The sequence below is a fragment of the Papio anubis genome, chromosome 8 (genome assembly GCF_008728515.1).
Source record: "Papio anubis isolate 15944 chromosome 8, Panubis1.0, whole genome shotgun sequence".
In the NCBI taxonomy this organism is placed as follows: Eukaryota; Metazoa; Chordata; class Mammalia; order Primates; family Cercopithecidae; genus Papio; species Papio anubis.
The window spans coordinates 97,408,242-97,428,589 of NC_044983.1; the positions used below are offsets into that span (position 1 = coordinate 97,408,242).

Genomic DNA, 20,348 nt, shown 5'->3' on the forward strand with positions numbered 1-20,348 from the left:
ACAAATGTGTTTGCCTTATGGTAATTCACTATGTTACATATTTGATTTGCAGTGGGGGTTATATCTGTGCTTTATTTTATAATGATGTAGTTTGATCTAAAAAGAGTAAAGAAAAATATCTCCATCAAACTCCTTGAAAACATGAAAAATCTGATCACTTTCAGAGGTATAACAGGTAAATAAGGCAATAATAATTCCTATTGAAGGAAGGTGAGCAAAAATATATTCAATAAATTGCTATGATCAATATTAGAAAAATGTTAGCTAGGAAGAAATAGAATTTGAGTATGAAAACATGAAAGGAAAGATGTTCATTAATCGTAGAACCCTGTGGCCTCTGATCTCCCTGTGATCCCTGGAGGTGTAGTTCATTTCCCCGTGTACAAAAGGGGATTGTGTCCAAGCCTAGAGTAAGCCCTATGTAAGAATCATGGCTTAGAGTACTAGAGTTTTGGAGCAAAACCAGCCTCTTCTGCTAATTTTCTCTCTCTGAGTAAGAGCTGCTGATTTTTCCCCTTGAAAGTATATTTTCAGGCTCTTGTGAAGACAGAACTCCTGCCCTAGGACACTAGATGACCATATGAGCTTTGCTGCCCACCATAAACTAACAGGTCATCATTTAATCCACCAAACCATAAAATCAGCTAAGTGAAGTCACACTCTGTCACCAAGTGGAAGTGGTATATAAGATGGGACTGTAGCAAGTCCTATGGATACAAGTAAGCCATATGATTCGATGGCTCAGATTCCTATGGCCAACCTACTCCTGATACATTGCTGCCTCTCTCTCAATCCACACCTATGGCTTCAAAAGGAGTTCCCTGTAACCAGACGATGATAGGGGAAAAAAAGACTCGGACACGTTTTGCATATGATACTCCATTATACATCAGCAACAGCTAGAAGTAGGCCATTATATATCCACTCAGGGGTGGCCCTGAAAAATAGTAGAGAGAGAAAATCCTCCCAGTTGGTAGAACTTCATAACACATCTGGATATCTGTTTTGTCTAGACTGAAAGATGGCCAGAAGTACAAATCTACACTAACTCATACATAATGGATAATGATTTGGCCAGATGGTCATCGACTTGGAAAGAACAGAATTGAAAATTGCTAAAAAGGAGGACGGAGGAATAGGCAGATGGATGACCTCTTGGAAAAGGCAATGAGTGGGAAATATTTGTATCTCATGTGCATGCTCACAAAAGGACGTCCACTGCAGAGAAGGCTGTCGAAATCAGGGGGACAAGATAACATATTCTGAGGATGTCAGCCAGCCATTTCTTCCCAGCCACCCTAGTAACTTCTCCATAGATTTATCTTCTGAGTGGTCATGACAGTAATCAAAGAGTCTTACGTGTAGGCTCACCACAGTGAATCTGGCTAGCACCATTACTGTGTGTTCATCCTGCGAACAGCAGGGGCCAGCAATGAGTCCAGGTGGACTATTCAGCCGTGCTATGGTGGGTGAACTACACTGGATTCTTTCCATTATGAAGTGGGCAAAGATTTGTTCTCAGGGAAATCAACATTTCCTCTGGATATGGGTTTGCCTTTTGCAAGTACCATCAATTACATATTTAGAAAATGCCTTATTTACCATTGTGGTACCACTTACGACATCACTTCTTATTAAAGCGCTAATTTCACAACAAAAGAGTGCAGCAATTGACTTGCAGCCACAGAATTCTCTAGTCCTGCCATATACTCCATCATCCAGAAGCAGCTGACCTGGTAGAATGATGGAATCACCTACTGAAGGCTCAATTGTCACTAACTGGGAGGTAACCTCTTGAAAGTTGATGGCACTATATCTTACAGGATGAAGTACATGCTTTGAATCAACAACCCTTAGAGAGTGGTATTCCTCCCGTATCTATAATACATGGGTTGGAGAATCAAAAATTAAAATGGGAGAGTCTATTCTAACTATTATGCCTAATACGCTAGTCACAAAAATGTTGCTACCTGTGCCTAAGATTTTGGGCTCTGTTCGTTTAAAGTTATTCATTTCCCAGAAAAGAAAAGCCAGCTGCAGAAACCAGAATGGTTCCACTGAACTAGAATTTGAGATTACCACTTGGTCATTCAGACTCCTTAAGCCATTGTACAAACAAAAATTGTTCTACTGTGCTAACTGGGGTCCCAATTACTAAGCTAAAATAAGATTGTTGCTGGATAATGGGGGCATTAAGAAAGATGTCTGTAATCCAGAGGATTCTCTGTGGTGCCTTTTTACTTCCATGTCCAGTAGTAAAGTTAATAGAAGATTTCAATACACTAACAAAGGAGGGATGACTAAGGACACAGACTTTTCAGGAGTAAAGATTTGCATCAGCCCTTCAGAAAAAGAATCCTCACCAACCAAGGGGTTAAAGAGAAAAGCACATGGGAGTTGATAAGGAAAGAAAGAAGACATATAGATATATAAAAATGTAAATCCTACATCTTTCTTTCTTGCTTGCTCTCTCTCTCCTCCCTCTAAATACACACACACACACACACACACACACACACACACACACAGAGCTTTGTGATCAGTTACAGAAGTGAGAACTATAGCAACTATGTATATTTTCTTCCTTGTACATATTTGTGTATAGAACTCACTTTCCCCTTTTTCCTTTCCCCAAGTGTGTCTGTTATACAAGGAGTGTGTCATATAAGTTAACTACAAACTAGGTGGTTAACTTTACAATTTAGTCTTGTAAGTTACATGATAAATGGGATTTTGATTAACCTGTAAGGGGAATTAACATCATCAACATATAAATGTAAATGCACTGACTAATGGCACTTCGTATCCCCCTTATCAGGGAACTAGTGAGCATGCCTTCATTTGTACAAAGGATAATTGCATCAACAGAAGCATTACAATGTTGCTGTTGCTGCTTTGTCAAGTTTATATATGGGTGGAGGGCTGTGTATAGATGAAAAGGAGACAAAGGGGTGGACTGTGCCTAACAGTGTATTGCCAACCCAAATTCGCATTCATCCTTATACCTTCCACTATACTGATGGGGAAAGAAAGTAGCACGCCACATTTCTCAGACTAACTCACCAATTGGCTTCTTATTGGGCTTTGTCATGGGAGCACTAGCAGGATATTGTAAGACCGGAAGAAGGGAGGAGTGTTTTTGTTTCTTTGGGCTTCTGGCAGTGCCTTCAATGGCAGTGGCAGTGATGACATCATGGTTGGCTAGTGTGGGCTTCTGGGCTGCTGCTCAGCATCTTTGGTTTAATAGCGTGGACCGTGAGACAACTGAAAGCAGGGACTGTCTTAAACTTATGTGTCCCTGACAGTGCTTGGCCTAGGGCTAACTTCACAGTAGGCACACTTATAAGTGTATAGTAGTGTTCATTGTATTCACCTTGTTGTGTAATGAACCTCTAGAACTTCTTCATCTTGCAAATCTGAAAGTCTATACCCAATAAACAATAACATTCCTTTTCCCCCTGCCCTTAGCCTCGGTAACCACCATCCTATTTTCTATTTCTATGAATTTCACTACTTTAGATAAGTACACACATGGTTTTTAAAATCTTACGTAAGTGTAGAATCTCTAAGAGTTGCAAACGATACTAGACGTAACCTAGTGCAAGGTCTCACCCAGTGCATGGGCCCCACCTTTTTCATCTTAAATTCAATAACGTACTTTTTGATCACCTGGTCTCTGCTGGAAGAATCTCAGTGACTGCTTCAAAAAGGTGAGCCATGCTATGGGGGGACTCTTCCTGTAATAACAAAGTTCTTCCTCATATTTACCCAAAATGGTGACCTTTTACCCATTGATAGTGGTCTATTTTCTAGAACAGAACACATTCCCTCCCTCTTCCAAAGTTTAAATGTTTTTATGTTATTTTAAAAATATATTTGTATCACACTTGCTTTAGCCTGCCATGAGACAATGATTCACATGAAGAAAATCAGAAAACACAAAGAATATCAACTTCTGTTGAGATCCAACACTCAGTAACAGTGCACTGTGTAGCCAGAGGTCTCCATAGTCCAGAGAAAGGCAACAGAATCCAGGAACTAATTAAAAGAGTGAATCAGCGTTTGTTCCTGAGGCCCTCTGCTTGACTAGGCTTTTAAAAATAAATATTCTTCCACATGTCCATGAGATTACTGACAGTTTCTCATTAGGTAACTACTTATCTCTTTAATGAACCAAAAGATTCTCTCCCAGGTAGTCACAATATTTACCACAATTGCAAAGATAAAAATTTTCAGTAATAGAATTTCATTCGCAAAAGACTCCTCATTCAAAATGATTTCTGAAGTTGCAGAGGCAGGACATGGTCATGTTCTTGCACCATTTCTAGTGACATTCATGGCAACCCTTTCCCCAACTAATTGCACATGTTACTTATATCACAAAATCATATTATTGCTATAGAAACATAGCCTAATAATAATAATAATAAACAGTTTGAAGAACACAGAGACTATGACAAAATATCTCTAGTAGAAGATCAGAAGCTGGTCAGGAATGGTGGCTCATACCTGTAATCCCAGTGCTTTGGGAGGCTAAGGTAGGAAGACTGCTTGAGGCCAGGAGTTCAAAACCAGCCTGGTCAACATAGCAAGGCCCATCTCTACAAAAAAAAAAAAAAAAATTAATTAATTAAATTAAATTAGCCAGGTGTAATCATGCCCACCTGTAGTCCCAGCTACTCAGGGGGCTGAGGCAGGAGGATCACTGAGCCCAGGAGTTTGAGGCTGCAGAGTGCAGTGTCCTGAGATCTAACCACTGCACTCCAGCCTGGGTGACAGAAAAAAAAAATATATATATATACACACACACACACACACACACACACACACACATAACCTTATATATATATATATATATATATAACACTATGTATTTTTTCACTTAAAAGAGAAAAGTAAAAATAAGTAAAGTTCAGGAAGCAATAATTTATAAAGAATAAATGTAAATTGCTAAACATATGGAAAAATATACATCTAGCTTACAATCAAAGAAATGCCAATCAAAATAACATAAGAGGCCAGGCATGGTGGCTCACGCCTGTAATCCCAGCACTTTGGGAGGCTGAGGCGGGAGGACCGACCACCTGAGGTCAGGAGTTTGAGACCAGCTTGGCTAACATGGTGAAACCCCATTTCTACTAAAAATACAAAAATTAGCTGGGGGTGGTGGTGCATGCCTGTAATCCCAACTACTCAGGAGGCTGGGGCAAGAGAATCCCTTAAATCCTGGAGGCAGAGGCAGCAGTGAGCTGAGGTCATGCCACTGCACTCCAGCCTGAGTGATGGAGTGAGACTCTATCTCAAAAAAACAACAACAAATATCAAATATAAGATACTACCATTGCCTTGACACATGAGGATAAGGGGAAACACACACTCAATACTGCAGGTGGAAGTGCCAATTGGTCAACTTTTTATAAGATTAATTTGCCAAAAAAGTAACAGAAATCTGAAAAATATTAATATATTTTGATCAAGAAGCTTTATTTCCTGTAACGTAAAGAAAAATATTTTTAATCAACACACAAAAAAGCATGTGTAAGGGTTTTATAATCTGTAGTAATAAAAATTGGGAACACCTAAATATCAAACAATAGATAAGTTAAATAAATTGGAGCTCCCTCAGAAGATGGACTTGTACATAACCATTAACAAAAGCAAGCAGTTATATGGCAATGTTAAAAGGCAGGCTCTATTTTAAGCAATTTATAAATATATTAACTCATTTAATCTTTACTATAATTCTATGAGATAAGTACTATTATTGTCCCTATTTTACAGAGATAAAAGAAAGGTATAGAAAGTTAAGTAACTTGCCCACGGCCAGGAAATCAAATAGTGTTAAGCCAGTATTCATTCAAATTCAGGCAATCTGGCCCCAGATTCCATGCTCTTAACCAACATACAATTATACTATAGAAGAATATTTAAGAACATGTTAAAAATCTCAAAATATACCTGTAAAATGTTTTTAAATGAAGCTACCAAATTGTAGTTTGTAGATATTGTATACATTTGGTATGTGTATAGATAGATGTAATATACATATCATACATGTATTATATATGTCAAACTAACAGGAGCTATCTCCTACAGATATAAATATAAATAGCAGGAGCTATCTCTAGGTGTTGAGATTAAGGGCATTTTTACTTTCTCCTTTCTTCTAATTTTCCAGTGTTATTTTTCACAACTAACATATATTACACTTACAATAACAAATACACAAAAGTTCTTGGTACCAACTCAAGTATTCCTAATAGGCCACTGCCTTCAGCCTAGAACTTGAGAGGACCCAGTTCTTAGCATGACCATCTGGGAACACACTGAAGCACTTCATTTTGGTATACCTCCTTTATTACCATGAGATGTTGGGTTTGCTTTCATGAAGAAAACAAAAGAGTAAACAATCCTGGACCTGAACTGGTAGCACTTTATCAATAAAAACATTTCACATCAATAAAAGATTTTTATTATTTCAATATCAGAGGTTTCAAAGAGCCCACCATGTATCCAAATAAGGTGTCTTTACTTCTCCCCTTTCACTCATAAGTTATCTCAGTTTATCAGTTTGCAGGAATTGAAGCTTCACACACAAAATTCCAGTCTGGGAAGAAGAGTGCTGCTTATCCACAGGGCCTTACGCCACGTGACTCATTGGGATTTCCAGACGGCCTTTGCCTTACTGTACCAAATTGACCCTGGAGCTCCTAATGGTAATTCCCAACTGAATCGATTTTGAGATTTACATTGCCCCTGAGAAAAGGACAAGTGAGATGTGACAGAAATTAAACCAGCACCTTCCCACACAGACTCTGCCCACGCCACGAGGAAAGAAAACAATTGCTGACGGGTCATCAAGACAGAGGCAATAATTATATTCTCTCAAAGAATAATCCCTGCTCCGGATAAGACATGTTCATCACACAATGCTCTGCATGGGGCTTGCGGAGTCTAAGAAACACAGTGAGCCTGTAAGCCAGCAAGGATGCTGCATCAACTTTCATCAGGATCAAGTCCAGGAATCGCTTTGGCAATTTACACCACCTGGCATTTGGTGGCCTTGATTATTCCCATAGCAGCAAAGCCCCTAGAAGCCCTAAGTGGCAGGGCTCCAGTTTCTACAGCATTCACCAGAATAGCATATGAATACATTTCAGTGGCACATCCATATTCATTAGTAGCCCATTCCACAATTTTCCCACAACTCACTTTAGCCATGTGGCTGAAACCCCCGGGAGCTTCAAAACCACAACGATCAGTGGGCAGAATTCTAGAATGGCCCTCCAGGGTAAACATCTCGTATCATCCCTTCCCCTTGAGTGTGGGTGGACTCTGTAAGAATGATAGGATGGTCACTTCCTCAATTAGGTTAAATTATACGGCAAATGGTGATGATCTAGTCACTCCATACTAGCCAACTAGAGAGGGATCAGAAGTCAGAGAGACACACTCCTGCTGTCCTCAAAAAAAGCAAACGTGTTGCAACCTGCCTATGGGAGCTACTTGGCAAGGAATCACAGGAGCCCTCTAAAAGCTAAGCAAGGCCCCAGCCAATAGCGAGCAAGAAAACAGGGACTTCAGGCCTACAACTGCAAGGAAATGAATTCTGCCAACACAAAGAGGAACCTGAGCCTTGATGAGAATTCACAGGCCCTGCTACCTCCTTGATTTCTGCCTGGTGAGACTCTCAGTACAGGACCTAGCTAGCCTGTGCTAGGTCCTCTGTGCCCGGACTCCTGACTCTGGGACCTCTGAGATAATAAATGTATGTTGTTTAAGCCAAAGCCCCTAAATTGTGGTAATTTTCTTACACAGCCATAGAAAAGGAATATAATGATGATTGTTAGAATATGGGTTGCTGATGTTCCTTATCACACTTGCACTGTCTTCAGAAAAGAAATAACACAGTTTAGAGGGAAGACATTTGTATCTATACCATTCACCCCAAGGAGTCTAAAAGAGAGCAATCACTGACATTTGTCTCACAGTTTGGAGTTTATTTAACTTTCATATACAATCTCATCTGAATTTTACATCATTAATATGATAGAGCTTGGGAAGTAGTGAATAGGAACTAAGATTCTGGAGTCAGACTGCCTGGGACTGGCTCCCTATTCTGCCACTTACTAGATGAGCTCAGTCCAGTTCCTGGACCTCTCTGTGCCTCAGTTTACTCACCTGTAAAACAGGTGCTATGATTTGAATGTTCATCCCCTCTAAACCTCATGTCAAAATGAAATCCCTAGTGTGGTAATGTTGAGAGTTGGGGCCTAGTGGGAAGTGTTTGGAAAGGGGGTAGATCCCTCATGAATAGGTTAGTGCCCTCCCTCAGGTTGAGTTCTTACTCAGTTCCCACGTGAGCGGCAACCTACCTACCCCCAAACACTTCCTCTCCCCACATGTGATATCTGTACATGCCTGATCCCCTTCACTTTCCACCATGAGTCTAAACAGCCTGAGACTCTCTCCAGATGCCCAATCTTGAACTTTCCAGCCATCAGAATTGTGAGCCAAATAAACCATTTTTCTCAGGTATCCCTTTACAGCACACAAAAGGAACTAAGACAACAGGGATGCAATAACATGTACTTCCTAGGGGTTTGTGAGCATTGAATGAGTTTACATAAAGACTAGCTTATAGTAAGGATTGGATACACATTTATTGCTATTTTTATCAATTACATTATCTAAACAGACTAGCAAAGCAAAATTGGCTTTGTTCACTTCTTATTGTAACATGCTACTACAATTGAAATCTAAGGTTTGAGACCAGCCTGGCCAACATGGTGAAATCCCATCTCTACTAAAAACACAAAAAATAGCCAAGCATGATGGTGCATGCCTGTAATCCCAGCTACTTGGAAGGCTGAGGCAGAAGAATCACTTGAAACCAGGAAGTGAAGGTTGCTGTGAGCCAAGATCGCACCACGGCACTCCAGCCTGGGTGACAGAGTGAGACTCCGTCTCAAATAAAAAAAAAAAAAGACAGACAGAAAGAAAGAAATCTAAGGTTTCAACAGATACTGCAATAAAGAGTTCGTGTATCAACCTAGAGATAGGTAACCTGTAGCTGGGGAAGAACGCCCACCCAGCCTGTAGCTGTTATCCTGATTAGAATGGGGGAAAACAGGCAAGAATGAATGAGCTTGCTGCATACTCCAGAAAGGATTGTGGCCTGAGCAGGAGTATGGTTGCTTCCTTTTGTCCAACAGGATTCTGGGTTTGAGATGAGGACACAGACCCAAGTGGGTTCCTACCACTACGATCAGCATTACATAGCCTCCATCCCAGTCTAGAGCGCAAACAGGCATCCGTCTTCAGAACAGAGCCAGACTCATAACATGACACTTTCCAGTCAAAGATTACACCACCAAGCCAATGGGAAGCTCCCTATGCCAGGGCTGCTGTGGTCTGAAGGAGGAGTTTAGGTTTCTGGGCGCTGATGTGGTTATACCCTGTAAAAGTTTAAGGGGTGGTTACAGGCATATTTTCCCAGGGTAGTTTTCTGTCGCATTAAAGTACCATGGGCCAAAAGACCTTCTCAGTCATCTCTCACCTATTCTGCTAATTTCTCAATTCAGGTTTTAAAGAACAACTCTTATTGGTAGGGGAAAAAAGCGTATCTGAGTAAATATCTACTTATCTCCTTTCTTTTATTATCTGCACTCTTTTGTCTCTATTCTTCACCTTTGCAGCCTTTGTGCCACATAGTGACACACACCCAATGTCTCCTTTCTATCTTGTCAAGTATTTCCAAAAGTCACTCCTCCTCAACAACAACAAATCATTGATAAAAGGAAAGGAAAGTTACAACTAAAAACACTTGACCTTATCTCCCAATAACTCAAAGGTATGTTGGTTTGTTTCAGAGAGTTTACCTTAATTCGCACTGGAAGATGTACTAGAAGATCCAAGAAGTAAAGCCCAAATGCCTGCAGGATGTGTGCAGTTAGCATGCAAGAATTGCGGGATCTAAGGTGAACCAGAGGAGCTGAGATGACCTGCCTTTTAAAACTCTGTGCAGACCTAACAGAATGACCCAACACAACCCCCACAGTGAACCACAGATGACTGGGGCCACTCACTTGTAATGGCCAAAGGCCTAGAGAGTAGGAGGCTCTTTCAAAGCCAGTTTGATACAGGGAATGCAGACACTGAACAAAGGCAAGAGGAGCTAAAGAGAAAGTCAAAGCAATCAGAACTGCTTTCTTAAAATTGCCATCCTAGTTGATTTTTGAGCTCAGAATTCTCCACTTGGCCTGTTCCAGTCCAAAAGGGAAGCTGGAAACCACACAGGCAGTCTGAATGCAAAGGCAACAATCAAGAGGAAATGCCTCAGCCGCTAGCACTCAATTAATGATCTTGGATATTTTGATCAAAGAAAAATGTTTTCTCTTTTTAACCAAAAAAGTCAAATCACCTACTATTATAGGATGGGTTTTAAACCATTTGGTGGCAAGCTCTACCCATCAGAGCATTACCTATTGGGTAGACAGTTTTTAAAATAGGCTTTTGCCCAAGGAAGAATTCCCTGCTAAAATCCCTGGAGAGCAAATGTTGCCCTAGCAAAGCTTGGTCTAGGCCTAACAGTACACACAGTCCTCAAAGAGTTTGGTATACTTGTTATTTGTATAACAGGATGCCAAAATGGGAAATTTTTATATCTCAGTTTGGAGATTAATAGACTCCAAGGCAGAATTTCAAAGTTAATGAACAAGAACCAGTTAGAAGACAGAGACCTCTCACCCACAACAAGAATATCAAAGTCAGAGACAAGAGAAAATCTACTGAGAAAAGAATTTGTGAGAAGGATTTCTTTGGAGAGAGCTGTACTTTAACCCTTGGGAAAGGGTTAGAGAGAGTCTATTCTCACTTCAAGCCTGAAGAAGGCGAATTCAATGGGACCACTCAGAGAGCTTTACATGGGGCTCCTACAATTTGGAAGGTGGATGCAGATCCTAAAGCAGGTGATACCCTGCACTTGCTGACATGAGCTCAAGGAGAGGTAGCTGTGTTGGTATCCAAGTTTCTGAGTGCAGAGGATGCCTGGATGTGTCCTACAGACCAGAAGTGAGCCACTAATGAGAGAGCTGGTGTGAGGTCACATTAGGTTATGTCTTGTCGGGTCTCCCGGACATTTTATGAGACCACAACTAATGAAAGCTGGAGGTGACTACCAACCAGACTCCTTGAAGTGAAGAAGGAATCAATGAAGAGTCAGAGGAGAGAGGGCACATTATCTGCATCACAGAAGCTAGAGATGAAAACAACCCAGTGATCAGGGTGGCAAAGGGTAAGGGCAGAAAGCAGGGGGGTTGGGAGATGTTAGGGGGTGGGTAGTCTCTGAAAAATCCACAGAAACATCCAGAAGGAAAAATGTTAGCCTTACATGCACCTGCCAGGCCCCAGAGAGTTCAAGGCTATCTAAAAACAGTGACACCAAGTCAAAACTTCTGGCTCCTCTTATCTTTCCATTCCAATGTGGAAGAGCCAGATGCAGGCCAGTCGTGAAGGTAAAAGGAAGAGAACATGAAGAAAGTAGCCAACATACCACTCCAGCCAAAACAGCTTAAGATAAATTGAGATTTATCTTCAAGCTGCTCTGTCAATGCATTAAGACCAAAGTATAACCTCACCTCTCACACAAGGAGGTCATTTGGTCACATGAGCTTATTCATATTTGAACTTCACCTAATGGTTAAGAGCAGTTAACTGTATTTCCCAATTCGTGTAGAGCTCATGTGTGTTCTTCACCCATTTCCATTTGAGGATGATAATTTATTAAAGTTTAAGCTTTGGAAACTCTTCTTTAGCATGAAAGAGATCTGAGTTTTCAAAATTTGTTTAGCTTTTTGTTTTGTTTCGTTTTTGATGTTCTTCCTGCTGCCTTCTGTAATTGTTTCCATAGAGTTGATGGCTATCTTGCCCTTAACACAGCAAGCATCTGTATTCTTGACTAAACATTAACAGACTAACATTAATAGGTTGAAAATCTGGATGCAAGCAAAATGCTGTAAAATAAAGGCTGTGGATTTGGGGGCATGGAGAAGGAAAGGTCAAAAGAATTGAGACTATTAAGGAGTGAACTAGAATGAGACTTGAAGTATAAAAGGTAAAATGTTAGATGGTTAGTTAGGAGCTGTTCATCTCCGTTACAAACAGGATAAGAAAAAGAGGAAGAAGAGGAAGAAGAAGAAGAAGGAGGAGGAGGAGGAGGAGAAGGAGGAGGAGGAGGAGAAGGAGGAGGAGGGAGGAGGGGTGGGGGAAGGGGAGGGGTAGGGGAGGGGGAGGGGGGAGGGGGCAGGGAAGGGGGGAGGGGGGGGGGGAGGGGGTGGGGAGGGGGGGAGGGGAAGCAGCAGCAGAAGCAGCAGCATTAGCTGTATGTGTTGTGTTAAGTCACGCTGGCGTTAGGGGGCTTGGAAGGAGAAAATTACACCACTGCTCATTTTCTTTGCTTCCCTCTCCCTACCTGAAGTAAAAGCCAAGCCAGAAAGAAGATAGCCTAAGTCCTGGGACAAGGACTCTGGTTACATTCTTACTAGGAAGAAAAATAATTTGAGCATTTGTTCAAAGACTCTAGTTTGCCTCAAATTCTTGAAATTCAAATGGTATCAGAACTCTGAGCACCAACACATGAAATTTTAACATATGTTCACTTACTTGCAGCCAGTGATGACCTTCATTTTAAGCAGAATATGTTAAAACAACACTTGAAACATTACTACATGGATTATTTTTAAAAAGTTCTTTTTTGAGAATTTAAGTCTGATAAATTTAAGCCTAACAAAGACTGGAAGAAACAGAAGAGGAATTCGGAAAGATAATTGGAGATGCTGTAAAGTTATTATTTATGAATAAGCAAATAAAAATAGTTAATCCTTGCTAGGGAATGTGAGGACACACCGAAATGGGTTTAGGAAGAGAGGCACATTTGGGAAACTGCTTCTCTGGGCTGAGGGAAACCTTAGCATAACTTCTACAGGCATGAGAAGGGTGAGGCCATATTTCATTCCACAAATGGAGTAAGCAGGCAAGAAGAGAGATGGTATGACACTATTGAGTGGACATTTCTGCAAGCTAGGAAGCACTTCCATGGAGAGTCAGAAGGGATTCAGAGAGGTGTCCAAAGACTTGAGGGGGAAACTTGAAGAACTCCTTTAACATTTCGGGATGATCTTGTTTGTGCCACAGTTAAGAGCATATAGCTAAGAGCATAGCTCAGGAGCAGGTCTACATGAGATGAATTCCATGGTAGCTGTGTGCACTTGGGCAAGTTACTGGTCCTCTCCGGGCTTCAGTTTGGACACCAGTAGAACAGGGATGCTAGCAGGACCACTAGGTGGAGTCCCGTGAGGATTCAGTGCATTAGTACATGGGAACTACACAGTAGGTGCATTTAAGTGCACTAGCCCCTGACTGGACAATAGCTCTACAAAAAAAGAATAAAGGAAATCAAGAAGAAAATCAAGACTAAAAAGGTTAACAACTGCTCAACATCACACTCAAAGCTAAACGTCTATTTCTAAACCCAGGGCTTTCTACAGTAATGCACCGCTGCCATGACACTTCTGCCGTGGGGCCCATAACAAGAAGGAATCAAGTTTAGTTTCATTTCTTCTTGCCATGCTCTATGACAGTGTCAGTAAGCAGTGATCAAGCAGTTGAGAACTGCCTTGTTCTACAGGGTCTTAAAGTATAACTAGTCCATTAACCCTAGAGGCAGAGTCAGTTCAAATCACATCTCAACTCCTACCGGCTGTGTGACCTTGGGAACTGCACTTTAACCTCACTGAAATGCACATAGCTCACAAATAGACTGGGAATGTTATGCGCCTACCATACCGGCTGCTTATGAAAATGAAATTAGAAAACCTTACATATTATTCTTTACTACATAACTGAATTATATAAAGCATTTTCCAAATTAAAAAAAAAATTGTGTTTAAAAAAAGAAAAAAGTACTGGTTTATGGTAAACAGTCAAACTGTAGCTGTTTTTGTCATCATCGTCATTATCATCACCAACACAGGGTTCAACTAACCAATTGGTACTCGAATTTCCTCTATATCAGTCGCTTTTAAACATTTTTTACAACAATCCATGGAATAAAAAAATTCATTGTGACTCTGTATGCCCTTACATATATATTTAAAGCAGACATTTTATAACACAATATTTTCCCTTGATACATGCAATGTATTTTCCATTCTATTCACTCCATTTCATTTTTTAAATGTTGGTCATGACCCACTAAACTGATTCCATAATCACTAATTGGTTACCACCCACCATTTAAACAATGCCATGTTGCATTGTTTCTGCCAACCATTTCTAAAATCTCAAAGACAAAGTTCACCAATGTTTATTGAACCCATAACGCGGTAATCACTGAACTAGAATCTAAATGTTAAGATAACTTTCCAATTAGATAATACATTCCCCAAAATAATTTAGCATGTGATAAAAATTATTACATGTACATTGTAAATAAGCAACAGTTGTTCATTTTGCTTTTACAGATGACAGTTTACTGTTCACCAATTACATTAACGTAATTCATTGTTGGCTGGATGTACCCTGAAATTGCACCAAATATCTATAATCTCCCCTTCACCAGTTGAGAGCAATATATAATAAACTCTCCCAGGTCCTTGGGCTAATGCTTGGTCCCTGATAAATACTCAATAAATGGCACCTTTTATTGTAATTTTCTTTCACCAGGATCGTTAGCATGTTCTATTACAAATGCTCTAGGTCTGCAGTAATAAAGTAGCTGCAGGGCCCATGTGACTATTTAAATTTAAATTAATTCAGATAAAACAAAGCTGAAATTTCAGTTTCTCAGTTGCTTTAGCCACATTTCAAGGGCTCAATACCACACACGGGTACTGGCTACCGTACCAGGCCAGGGCATCTAGGGGTCCCAGGGTCCCCCTAGAAAAAAACTCAGTCTGTTGCCAAGATGACGCCAGGTTTTCCTTTCCTTTACTGTATCTCACGATCCATATATGTTTAAGCTTCTCTGGCAGAATCAGACATCCACGCTCATGTATGTACTCTCCATGCATATTCTTAGACCACTTTTACAAATTGGAAAAGCAATAGCAATGCATTGTAATTTTTCTTTCTCCCAATTAATTTTACCAGCTAGATAAACATCTAATCTTCTAGTCATTTTTTATTATTATAGGTTTATTTTAATTCATCTCACAATTAGTATTTTTATTTTTATTTTTATTTTTAAGATGGGGTCTCACTCTGTCACCCAGGCTGAAGTGCAGTGGTGAGATTTCAGCTTACTGCAACCTCCGCCTCCCAGGCTCAAGTGATCCTCCCGCCTCAGTCTCTCAAGTAGCTGGGACTACAGGTGTGCTCCACCATGCCCAGCTAATTTTTATATTTTTTGTAGAGATGGGGTTTGCCATGCAACTCAAGCAATCTGCCCATCTCAGCCTCCCAAAGTACTGGGATTACAGGCGTGAGCCACCATGCCTGGCTCACAATAAGTTTTTTTCCCTTTTTTTTTTTTTTTAACTTTTATTTTAGGTTCGGGGGGTACATACGAAGGTTTGTTACATAGTTGTTACAAAAATAAACTCATGTCCTGAGGGTTTGTTGTACACGTTATTTCATCACCCAGGTGTTAAGCCCAGTACCCAACAGTTACCTTTTCTGCTCCTCTCCCTCCTCCCATCCTCCACCCTCAAATAGAATCCAGTGTCTGTTGTTTCCTTCTTTGTGTTCATAGGTTCTTATCTTTTAGCTTCCACTTGTAAGTGAGAACATGTAGTATTTGGTTTTCTGTTCCTGCATTAGTTTGCTAAGAATAATAGTAGCATTGGTGTTCCTGCAAAAGACATGATTTCATTCTTTTTTATGGCTGCATAGTATTCCATGGTGTATACGTACTGCATTTTCTTTATCCAATCTGTCATTGATGGGCATTTAGGTTGATTTCATCTTCATTGCAGCACTATTCATAATAGCACAATAAGTATTTTTAAATGTTATAGAGGTGATATCTGACATGATATTAGTTCCTTAATTAGCTGATATTTGAAAGACACTCTTGGCTTATGAATTTCCAATGCCATTGATATACTCTAGAGCAGCACTGTCCATGAAAGCTTCCTGTGATGATGAAAAGATTCTATGTTTTCACTGCCTGGTATGGTAGCCACTAGCCATGTGTGGTATTGAGCCCTTGAAATGTGGCTAAAGCAACTGAGAAACTGAAATTTAATCTTTGTTTTATCCTAGTTAATTTAAATTTAAATAGTCACATGGGCCCTGCAGCTACTTTATTACTATAGACCTAGAGCATTTATAATAGAACATGCTAACGATCCTGGTGAAAGAAAATTACAATAAAAGGTGCCATTTATTGAGCATTTACCAGGGATCAAGCATTAGCCCAAGCCTTTTTTATACACTTTATGTAATTTACTTCTTCTGACAATCTTACCCAGTAGGTACTATTATTATTCTTCCCATTTTTTTCAGGAAAAAATCTGTAATACAGGACCCCTCCAGTTCTACAACCAAATGTCTCTGTGATTTAAATAAAAGGGTTGAGATCAAGAGGTTTGGAGAATCTCTGCCCACTTGAGGACATGATACTATTTTTACATTTACTTAAGAGTTATTCTTACCAGCTTTTGAGAGGGTTTGAAGGGGCTCATAGACTAGATTGTGCTTAAGACATTTAAGGATCATAAAGAATAGAGATCACTTAGGGAAAAAAATGATAGAAGAAAGGTCTCTAAGCACCAAATTTCTGAGTTAGAAGATTGATTAAAGCTTTCCACCTAAGGCAAAAAATAAAAATATAATTAATTAACTAAAGACTAAAAATATTGGGGCTTTAAGTTATACACAGCATCTGTTGTTATTTATTTCTTGACCAAGATATCAATCAAATTGGTGTGCAGGCTTCACCAAAGATACAGGATTGCTCAAGTAATTCCTGTCTCTCTCTTCCTCCATAAAAGCAGGCAATATTGCAGGAAAATATAACTCAGTAAAGGCAATTCTCTGAGAAGTTCTATTAGCCCAAGACTCACCTTTTGATAGCATATTAGTGTCCCTTTGTTTATCCAGCACTAACTCAGATGTGGCTTCCCTGACGGGTCCCTGGGGAATGGTCTCTTGTGTGTACTGTTGCTGCTGACCACTCAGAGACTCTTTCTCTGGACTGGAAGCGGGGTTCACAGCCTTCTTCACCAGCAGAACAGGAGAAGAGTAAATAACACAAGTGGCCACTTGGCTATGAGCAGACTATTTCAGCCAACATGGGAAATATCTATAGGGGAGAACTGCATGTCTTCATTTACCTGCAGTTGAGCTGAATTGCTGTGTGTACATGACATGTATATGTGTGTATGTCAGAGGTTTCATTAAATGTTTTGAATTTGCTTGTGGGTTTTGCCTCCTTATGTACTTTCTTCTATTTAAAGAAGAGAAATAAGCGCCAAAAAATACGTGCACACACTTCTACTTTGAAACAATGACTTCTATGGGGACTCTGTAAGGAGAGGTGCCTTGTTTTAACCAGCTCAAACAGAACTAAAGACTTAGTTGCCTCTTACCCTTCAGTACACAGCTGCCTCTAACTCAACTTTTCCTTACTACTTTCCTTAAACTGGTGGTGATGGAAGAGTTAGGATAAGGAGTACAAAGCCTGTAACAGCCTTAATGCTCCTCCAATTCCATTGGAAGAGAAAAGTAAAAGTTTATAATTTGTCTGCTTATCATATGTGAGGCACTTGATGTATCTTAATTTAATCCTCACAGATCTATTAATGGTAGGTTTGGCCTTTTCCTCCATTTTAGAGATGAAAAACACGGAGGTAAATCACTCAGGATCTGACAGCCAGTAGCCATCTATATCCATAGTTCCGCATCTGCAGTTTCAACCAACATCTGAAAAAATAAACAGTCTTAAGGGACATGAAATCCGAGGATGCAGAGTGAAAGAGGCAACTTTCCACATGCACAGATTCCAAAGGGCCAACCGCATGGATCCAATCCCCCATGGATACCGAGGGACAATGGCATGCATTTAAGTTTCCTCTATGTCTTTTCATGGCTTGATAGCTCACTTCCTTTTATCGCTGGAAAAAATATTCCATTGTATGATGTATCATCGGTTATTCATTCATCTACTGAAGGACATCTTGGTTGCTTCCAAGTTTTGGCAGGTATAAGCAAAGTTGCTGTAAACATTCACGAACAGGTGTTTTAATATACTTCAGTTTTCGATTCATTTGGGCAAATACCAAGAAATATAATCGCTAGATTAAATGGTTTGAGTATATTTAGTTTTGTAAGTAAGAAACAAGCATCCTGTCTTCCAAAGTGGCTGTACTATTTTGCATTCCCACCAGAAATGAATGAGAGTTCATGTTGTTCCACATCCTCACCAGCATTTGGTTGGTGTCCGCGTACTGAATTGTAGATGTGTAGTGGTATCTCATTGCTGTTTTAATCTACAGTCCGTAATGAGAGATTATGCTAACCATCTTTCCATGGTTGCCATCTATATATATCTTCTTTGGTGAGGCATCTTTTCAGACCTTTTGCCCATTTTTTAAAAACTGAGCTGTTTTCTTATCGTTGAGTTCTAAAAATTCTTTGTAGATTTTGGATATGAGTCCTTGATCAAATAAGTGTTTTTCAAAGATTTCTCCACGTCTATAACTTCTCTTTTCATTCTCTTAATAATCTCATTTTTGAGTAAAAGAATCAGGACATAGTCATATATTTATTTTGGAATATTTTAAATGAACAGAGTTAATGTTACGTAATTGATACTGCAAGGTGAAATACTAAAAAGTGAAATAACTACCCATTATGCAAGGTTTTTATTGATTCTATGTATTAAATAGTGATATTACTTCAATAATATGTTATAGGACCTCTCAGGGGAAGAGAGAAATGCAGCACTTCCAATTTTTTTAGGGTCTCATTTTATTAAAAACACTAAAAAGATGACAAAAATTATACTACATTTATATTTTTAATATAGTATATACTTTATATATCATACATTATACATTTGTATATATAATATATTCTATCAATTATGTTTGTATATATAGCATATACTATATATTTTTGTAAATATAATTTTATATATGCTATATATACCAAAATATATAGTATATGCTATATATACAACATATATACAAAGTAATTTTTATATAAAATCACCCAAAAAATGTCACACGTGTTTATATACTCTCATTTGGAAGAAATGTCCAAAGCCTGAATGTGAGGTCCAAGCCAACTCTCTCTGCCCTGTCTCTCAACCCCCAAAAGTGTCCTTTCTTCCCAGTCTTGTTTTGACCTGCTTGTAAATTTCAGTTAGCCTGATTGATTTTCTGGAGCCAGGTGCTAGGTTTGGATCCTGTCTCTACTCCTAGCACCAGTGTGACCCTAAGCAAGTTGTTTAACCTCTTAGTGCCTGAAGTTCTATTTACAAAATGCAGCTAGTAACTCCTGCCTGGAGTGCAATGGTGAGGATCAATGAGCTAATGTGTGGAAAGGACATGGATAGGTCTCAGTACATGGTACTTATGAGAGCTCAGTGTGGCTGGACCACAGTAGCCTTTGCACTCCCCAAAGCAATTCTCACAGTTTCTAATCTTGTCAATTTACCTAGTCATCTCAATTGTTCTTAAAAACTTTTACTCATTTTTTTCATTGTTATAAAAATACAAAACCGCCTTTTCTGCACAATTATTCTTTCTTTTGTCAACTGGTTTATAAAAGGTGAACGGATGAATCTCAAACTCATTTACATGGATGCATCTTAAATGCATTCTGCTAATTCAACTGCTGCTGCTTTTCCAGTGTTGCAGGGCTGACATTTGGGTTATTCAGCAGCACTGTACTTTGAAGGGCAATAGCTTTGAGCCCTTTCAGCTCATGACTAAGCTATCAGAACACAGAAGTCCAAAATCATAGTGTGCTATGCAAAATCCAAACTACAGTGCGCCAAGTTATCACGTTTCATTACTTCAGTATGTTTAAAACACAAGACTTCTGGAAGATATTCCTCTAGGGTATTCATTCTGAACAATAACAAGGAACTATGCTGAAAGAGAAATTTCAACAAAAACTAAAATAGAACTTCAAATGGGCAGAAGAATGCACAATTCCAAACTGCGACCTGCCCAGAGAATGAAACCCACCAGACTTTTTCTATCTGCAAAGAAACCGAATTTAATGTTCTTTGGGTTTTTATCAACACCAGGTAAATGGGAAGAATCTCTCAGAAGCACTTTATGAAGTTATACAAAGAACTATTTTTAAAGCATTTCATGGTTGGCAGCTTAAGATAA

The 20,348-nt window shown here is 39.5% G+C and overlaps 1 protein-coding gene across 4 annotated transcripts in view; it reads right to left on the minus strand.

Annotated features, from left to right (window-relative positions):
* NCALD (neurocalcin delta) overlaps positions 1-20,348 on the minus strand; it is a 433,033-nt gene that overhangs the window by 334,517 nt on the left and 78,168 nt on the right. Inside the window, exon 1 of one of the 4 annotated variants that reach the window (XM_021942872.2) lies at positions 4,510-4,529. The exons of the other annotated variants lie outside the window; for them this stretch is intronic. The gene's annotated coding sequence lies outside the window, so the exon portion shown is untranslated. Of the gene's footprint in view, positions 1-4,509; positions 4,530-20,348 lie in introns of those variants that run through there. 4 annotated transcript variants of the gene reach the window in all.